Raw genomic sequence first — 8,179 nt, forward strand, 5'->3', positions numbered from 1 at the left:
TGCCAAAAGATGGAAACAACTCAGGTGTCCACCAACAAATGAATGCACAAACCAACTATGGTATCTACACATGATGAAATATTATGCCCTATTAGACTCAGTGTCTCCATATATGACAAATATTTTTTATACTCTCTTTACTATCCAGGAATGAAATTCAAAACTAATACACATTATTTGTGCATGCAATTTTAAAATAGCAACATAATGCTCTATCTGTAACACAAAAGAAAAAATAGAAAGTAATTTATAATAAAATGGTGTGTACTTCAATATTTAAATTTTCTGGTATGACTATATTAGAATACTTTTTGAAATAGCACATGCTTGCTTTTTTTTTTTTGGTATTTCTTTTTTTAAAATATATTTTTAATTTATTTTTAAAAGATACTTAGGGAAGGAGATGTGGCACAAGTGATTGGCTTCCATCTGGTAACATGGGAGGATCCCTGGCACCTCCTGGTAAGACACACCTGTGCAGCAAGCCAGTGTCCACACGGAGAGCAGTGCCCACGAGCCAGGTGAGCTGTGCAACAAGATGATGACACAACAAAAGAGAGACGAAGGGGAGTGTCAAGGCAAGACACAACAGAAACCAGGAACTGAGGTGGTGCAAGTGACAGGGAACCTCCCTCCACATCAGAGGTCCCCATTGAATCCTAGAGGAAAAACGAAGAGAGAGGACCAAAAAAAAAAAAAAGATACTTAGATTACATAAAATGTTACATAAAAAATATAAGGGGGTGGGTGGGGAGTAGGATATATGGGAATCTCTTATATTTTTTTATGTAAGCTTTTGTTATCTATGTATCTTTTTTTAAAAAAGCAATTAAAAAAAGATATATATGAGGAATTCCCATATGCCCCACGCTCCACAATTCACACCCTTCCCCACATTAACAACTTCTTTCATTAGTGTGGTACATTCATTGCAGTTGGTGAACACATTTTGGAACATTACCACTAATCATGGATTAAAATGTACATTGTACTTCACACTCTCCCATTCAATTCTGTAGGTTATGACCATATATATAATGACCTGTGTCTGTCATTGCAATGTCACTCAGGACAATTCCAAATACTGAAATTGTCCCCATATTACCCTCTTTGACCCTCTCCCTAATGTCAGCACCTCCAGTGGCCACTGTATTCACATCTATGATGTAATTTCTTCCATTGCTAGAATCATAAGTCTCTAGTAGAATACCAGTAAGCCCACTCAGTTCATTGGACTCATCCAGGACAACTAACAAGGAGAAGAGGATGGACAACCACCACACCAAGAAATGGAGAGAGTCTACAACTAAAAGCAAGAGATTCCCATTCATCAGCCATATGGGACTGAATCCCCCTCTCAATTAGAAGTGGAGTGTGCATCACTATCCCAGAACCCTCAGGACTGGGGAATAAAATATGGACTAGAGGGAAGCCGACTTGGCCCAGTGGTTAGGGCGTCCGCCTACCACATGGGAGGTCCGCGGTTCAAACCCCAGGCCTCCTTGACCCGTGTGGAGCTTGGCCATGCACAGTGCTGATACACGCAAGTAGTGCCCTGCCACGCAGGGTGTCCCTTGCGTAGGGGAGCCCCATGCACAAGGAGTGCGCCCCGTAAGGAGAGCCGCCCAGCGTGAAAGAAAGTGCAGCCTGCCCAGGAATGGCACCACACACACAGAGAACTGAAACAAAATGACACAACAAAAAGAAACACAGATTCCAGGCGCTGCTGATGGATAGAAGCAGTCACAGAAGAACATACAGCGAATGGACACAGAGAGCAGACAACGGGGGGGTGGGGAAGGGGAGAGAAAAATAAATCTTTTAAAAACTATATGGACTAGAGTGGATTTACTGGTTTTCTACATGCTTGCTTTTGTTAGCAAAATCACTCTGGTTGGGGGCGGCTACAATGAAGAATGATACAGGTGTGTTCCAGTGACAATTTAAATTCTGTGAGACACTGTAAGGAGTATTGCCATTAATGACATAATTTTCTGAAATAGTAAATAACTTTAGTGAAACAAAACCTATAAGACGGCTTTCTATTTCATGGTATTTGTAGTCCTGAATATTCAGGCTACATTAAAAACTTGCTAAAATATGGTGTGTCTATATGTAAGATGGAATTAGGTTCTAGATTTAGGAAATCATAGTTAGGTTTTCATTAATATTTTCAGTAAATAATTTTTAACAAATCAATTTTATTGATACATATTAATAACACACAAATTCATCCACAACTACAAACAATGTTATTCACTGTAATCATATAATTATGTATCATCACTTCAATCAATTTTTAGAGCATTTTCATTATTCCAGTAATAATAAAAATAATAATAAACAAAAATCAACCAAAGAACAAACAAAACTGATCACCTCTCAATCTCTCTATGCTTCCCCTACCATACACAGTTGCTATTCTCTTTCCTTCTCTCTACTTTATTTGTATTTATATTTTGTAAAAACATTCTTATATATGCAATATCGCCCATATTCATATTTTACATGAGGTTTCGTTATTTTATACGGTCCCTTGTTAACATTTTTTAGGTTTCCTTCTGGTGAGAAAGTCCTTAGACTTTCCCTTTCAACAAGTGACATATCTATATAATAGCTCTGTTAGGCAAACACCATGAGGGGCTCTCAAAATTTCAATTCATTTCTAAAGATTTTAAAACAGTCTTTAAATCGACTCTGCACAGATTAACCCTCAGCTTTCCATTCCTTAACCTCATGCTATTTTCTGGTAACCTATATTCTAATTATTGAAATTATGAGTTTCCAGAATATAGTTAGTTCATAATAGCACTATCATACAGTATTTGTCCTTTTGTGTCTGCCTTGCTTCCCTCACCATGAAGTCCTCCAGGTTCATCCATGTTTCATATGCGTCACGACTTCATTCTCTCACCACTGCGTAATAATCCATCATGTTTACACACCACAATTTGTGTATCCATTCATCAGTTGATGAACACCTGGGTTGTTTCCAACTTTTGGCTACTGTGAAAAATGCCACTGTGTAACATTGGTGTGCATAGGTCTATTCGCATCACTGCTCTCAGTTCTTCTGGCTATATACCTAGTAATTGTATTTTCAGGTCACACGGAAAGTCTATATTAAATTCCTTAGGATCTGCCAAACAGTCCTCCACAGTGGCTGTAGCAATCTACATTCCCACCAACAGTGAATAAGAGTTCCTAGCTCTCCACATCCTCTCCAACATTTACAGTTTTCTGACTTTTTAATAGTGGCTAGTCTAATAGGTGTGAAATGATATCTCCTTGTAGTTTTGATTTGCATTTTCCTAATCACTAGTGATGTTGAACATTTTTTCATGTGTTCCTTCGCCATTTGTATTTCTTCTTTGGACAATTGTCCTTTCAAGTCTTTGCTCATTTTTTAATCGGGTAGTTTGTCTTTTTATTGTTCAATTGTATAATCTCTTTTAATATCATGGATATTAAACCATATCAGATGTGTGATTACCAAATATTTTCTCTCATTGAGTCAGCTGCCCTTTCACCCTTTTGACAAAGCCTTTGAGATATAAAAGTGTTTAAATTTGAGGAGGTCCCACTTATCTATTTTTTCTTTTGTTGCTCATGCTTTGAGTATAATTTTTAAGAAACTACTGTCTACCAAACATCTTGAAGATGTTTTCCTACATTTTTTCTAGAATTTTTATGGTTCTCCCTTCATATTTAGGACTTTGATCAATTTTGAGTTAATTTTTGTGGAAGATGTGAGATAGGGTTCTCCTTTCTCTCTTTTGGATATGGCTATCCAGTTCTCCCGGCACCATTTGCTGATAGACCGTTCTGGCCCAGCTGGGTGGCTCAACAGGCTTGTTAAAAATCACTTGAATGTAGATGTTAGAGGGTCTATTTTTGAGTTCTCAATTCAGTTCCACTGTTCAATCTGTCTGTCCTTATGCCAGTACCATGCTGTTTTTACCACTGTAGCTAAGTAATATGTTTAAATTCAAGAAGTGAGAGTCCTACACTTTGTTCTTCTTTTTAAAGACATTTTTGGCTATTTGGGGCCCCTTATCCTCCCAAAGAAATTTGATTATTGGCTTTTCCATCTCTGCAAGAAAGGCTGTTAGGATTTTTATTGGGATTGTGTTCAATCTGTACATCCATTTGGGTAGAATTGACTCTTAATAATATTTAGTTTTCCAATCCATGAACACATAATGTCCTTATATTTATTTAAGTCTTCTTCAATTTTTTTTTTAGCAATGTTTTATACTTTTCTAAATATAGGTCCTTTATATCCTTGGTTATGTTTATTTCTACCTATTTTATTATTTTAGCCTTTATTATAAATGGAAAATTTTTTCTGGTTTCCTCCTCAGGTTGAAAATTAGTAGTGTATAAAAATGCTATTGATTTTTTGTGTATTAATATTGTATCCTATATTGCAGGGACAGATGCAGGACTTTCTATATCCAGCCATAACCCACTGAATGGGCTGGGAGAGAGTGTAACTACTATGTAAACTATAATCCATGCTGTGTAGCAGTGCTACAAAGTGTATTTCTCAAATGCAATGAATGTACCACACTAATGAAAGAGGATGTTAATGTGGGAGGAGTGGAGCATGTGGGGAGTGGGGTATATGAGAACCTCTTATATTTTTAAATGTAACATTTTGTGTGGTCTATGTATCTTTAAAAATAAAGTAAAAATATATTTTAAAAGACATACACCACGAGAAAAGATTGTATCCTGCCACTCTCCTGGACCCATCTATTAACTCAAGAGCTTTGTTAAATAGGTGGATTTTTTGGGATTTTCAAAACATAGGATCGTATCATCAGTAAATAGGGAAAGTTTTCATTCTTCTTTTCCTATTTGGGTGCATTTCATTTCTTTATCTAGCCTCATTGTTCTGGCTGGGACTTCTAGCACATTGAATAATAAAGGTGACAGTGGGCAATCTTGTCTTGTTCCTGGTCTCAGCGGGAAAGCTTTCAGTCTTTCACTATTTAGTACAATGCTAGCTGTAAGGTTTTCATATATGCATTTTAACATATTGAGAAAACTTCCTTCTACTCCTATCTTTTGGAGTATTTTTCTGAAGAAAGGGTCCTGTTTTTTGTCAAATGTCTTTTCTGCATCAATCGAGAGGCTCGTGTGATTTTTCTTCAGTTTATCAGTGTGGTTTGTTATACTAATTGGTTTTCTTGTGTCGATCCACCCTTGCCTCCTGGATACAGCAGTAAATATTTTTGGGGCCCTTCTAGGTGTCTGGCACTAGCCTAGCCCATGGGGACCTGCATCGTAATACTTGCCCTGAAGAATCATTTATTCAATCTGCATGACTACATGGTTCTCTCTTCTCCTCCTTTAAGTCTGCTTAAATGTCATCTTTCAGTAAGGCTTTTCCCAACCACGCTGTTTACAATTTCCACAATCCCCACACTCCCCACTCACGGCTTTAAGTTTCTCCACACCATTTTTCGTATCTCGACATACCATGTGTTTCTCTTTTAGTTTTTCATAGTCTGTTTCCCCTGACCAGAATGTATTTCTGTTTGTTTTGTTCTCTGCTGTTTTCTCTGAATCTAGAACACTGGTGCTCAAGATTTTTTACTTTAAAAAATGAAAAAATAGGTAAAAGAAGTTTTTTAGAAGTAAGTGCTGTAAAAATGGTAGCTACTGCCCCAAGACAGGGCTCTCCTGGCTCTCACAGCCCCTGACCACACTGTCGTAACCATTGTCTCCCGAGATGGGGCTCCTGGTGGCCAGGCACAGAGGCCCCACCGTGAGCATCCCCCAGGCCAAGCTCCCTGGGGCAGGGAGCACAGATCCAGTGGGGAGAGGCCGGAGGTGGCAGGCAGTTGCGGTGGGAAAAGAGTGATTCCTGCGCTCGCCTCCCCCAAGTGCACACCTTGGAGGAAGAACGCCTGCTGCTCTGCCCACACCAGCCAGGAGATGCACAAGGACACCTCCCTCCTGTACCGCTTTAACTGGGAACACTGCCGCAAGATGGAGCCTGCCTGCAAGCGCCACTTCATTCAGGACAACTGCCTGTATGAGTGCTCCCCCAGCCTGGGGCCCTGGATCCAGCAGGTACTGGGATCTCCCTCACCCCACCCGGGCAGGCGCCTCCAGCTCAGTCCCCTTCCAGGCTGTGGCTGCCAACAGCCCTGGCTGAGAGGAGCCCTTCCTCTGCCCCTCCCGCCCAGGTGGACCAGAGCTGGTGCAAAGAGCGGATCCTGAACGTGCCCTGTGCAAGGAGGACCGTGAGCGCTGGTGGGAGGACTGCCGCTCCTCCTACACCTGCAAGAGCAACTGGCACAAGGGCTGGAACTGGACCTCAGGTGAGTGGGAGGAGATCGATGGGAGTAGGGGGAGGGACTGGAAGAGATGAGGGCTGGCCCAGAAGCGAAGGGTCCTGTGTTCTCCATCAGGAATTAACCGGTGTCCAGCCGGAGCTGCCTGTCGCACATTTATTTTTTTCAATCGCCTGTTTTTTTAAGATACATCCGTCACAAAGAAGGTTACCTTGAAAAATACGAGGTTCTCTTATACCCCACACCTGCACTCTTTTTTTTTAAGATTTTTAAAAAAATTTCTCTCCCCTTCTCCTCCCCACAGTTGTCCACTCTCTGTGTCCATTCACTGTGTGTTCTTCTGTCCGCTTGTGTTCTTGTCAGCAGCACCGGGAATCTGGGTCTTTTTGTTGTGTCATCTTATTGCGTCAGCTCTCCATGTGTGTGGCACCACTCCTGGACAGGCTGCATGTTTTTCTCATGGGGCGGCTCTCCCTATGGGGCGCGCTCCTTGCACATGGGGCTCCCCTACAAGGGGGACACCCCTAAGTGGCACAGCACTCCTTGCATGCATCAGCACTGCACATGGGCCAGTTCCACACGGGTCACGAGGCCCTGGGTGTGAACCCTGGACCTCCCACGTGGTAGGCGGACGCCCTATCTATTGGGCCAAATCCGCTTCCCACACCTGCACTTTTGAGTCCTGCCTCCCCACACCTGTGGCCCGGAGCAAGGCCTCTGGAGTCACTCCTACAAGGTCAGTGACTACAGTACAGAAGTGGCCGCTGCATCCAGATGTGGTTCGACCCGCCCAGGACAGCCCAAACGACGAGGTGTGTTGTGGGAAAATAGTAGGAACACGGTTTGAAGTTGAAACATTTCCAGAACACCGTCTGGTCAGCATGAAAAAATGAAAAAATGATTGCATGATAAGGCGTTTGAACTTTGTATGACCTGTTCCTTATTATTGTAAGTGTTGCACCTGTTCCTTATTATTGTAAATAACAAACAGCTGCTTGTTAGTTCCTAAATAAATATGATGTGGAAACCAGGGTTGAGGCTCTCAATTCCCAAAGCTTGAGTCCCCTGGTTCCATCTTTGTTTCCTCTCTTGTGTCTTTCTTTCTGTCCTTTTATTTCTTAAGTTCTGCATCACCTTCCCTTCAAGCCAACCTATTGCTGAGTGGTCACAGCTGAGGTGGCCAGGTTCTATGCTGCAAACATAAATGTGGCAGCAGTGGAGCTGGGGCTGTGCTCCACAGGACCCGACCTCTCCCATCCAGCCTGGCCCCGATGCTGGACATCTGGATGGCACAGCCCAGACTTCGGCCTTGCCCTGCACCCAACCTAAGTGACTGAGGCTTAGCTCAGCCCAGGTCTCTCAGGTGATGGGGCCTCACAGCAGATTCAGCCCCATGCACTGGTCATTGGTTCCTGATCCAACATGGGACCCTGGGATTCTCCTGAAAATGTATTCTGATGGACAGATGCACGTGGGTCTTGTGTCTTATAAATAATTTGGGAATGAGTGGGTGGGAGAGCGGCATGCCCCAGTGATTTTTCATTCCAATTGAAAGACCTGAAAAAGGACTGGGCGTCTCAAAGCCAAACTCAGCATGCAAATGTGTTGCCTTCCTCCCAGCATGGGACATGACTCCCAGGGATAAGCCTCCCTGGCACCAAGGGATTACTACCAAGTACCAGCTGATGATGAAACTAGAAAATGACCTTGAATAAAAGGATCAACTCAGACCAGCAGAATATCTCAGTCCACATATAATATGAGGGGTCAAAAATGCTTTTTGACCTGAATAAAAGGGGGAAATGGAAAGGACAAATGAGTTCATATTGCTATGAGTCTCCAAAAAGAGCTGGGAGGTTATCAGAAAGGTT

The 8,179-nt window shown here is 42.0% G+C and overlaps 1 pseudogene; it reads left to right on the top strand.

Moving 5' to 3' along the window:
* The first annotated feature begins 5,277 nt into the window (after positions 1–5,277).
* Positions 5,278–7,645, top strand: LOC101427133 (folate receptor gamma-like; annotated as a pseudogene).
* Positions 7,646–8,179: the final 534 nt, after the last annotated feature.

Source organism: Dasypus novemcinctus, chromosome 10, assembly GCF_030445035.2.
Source record: "Dasypus novemcinctus isolate mDasNov1 chromosome 10, mDasNov1.1.hap2, whole genome shotgun sequence".
Taxonomy (NCBI): Eukaryota; Metazoa; Chordata; class Mammalia; order Cingulata; family Dasypodidae; genus Dasypus; species Dasypus novemcinctus.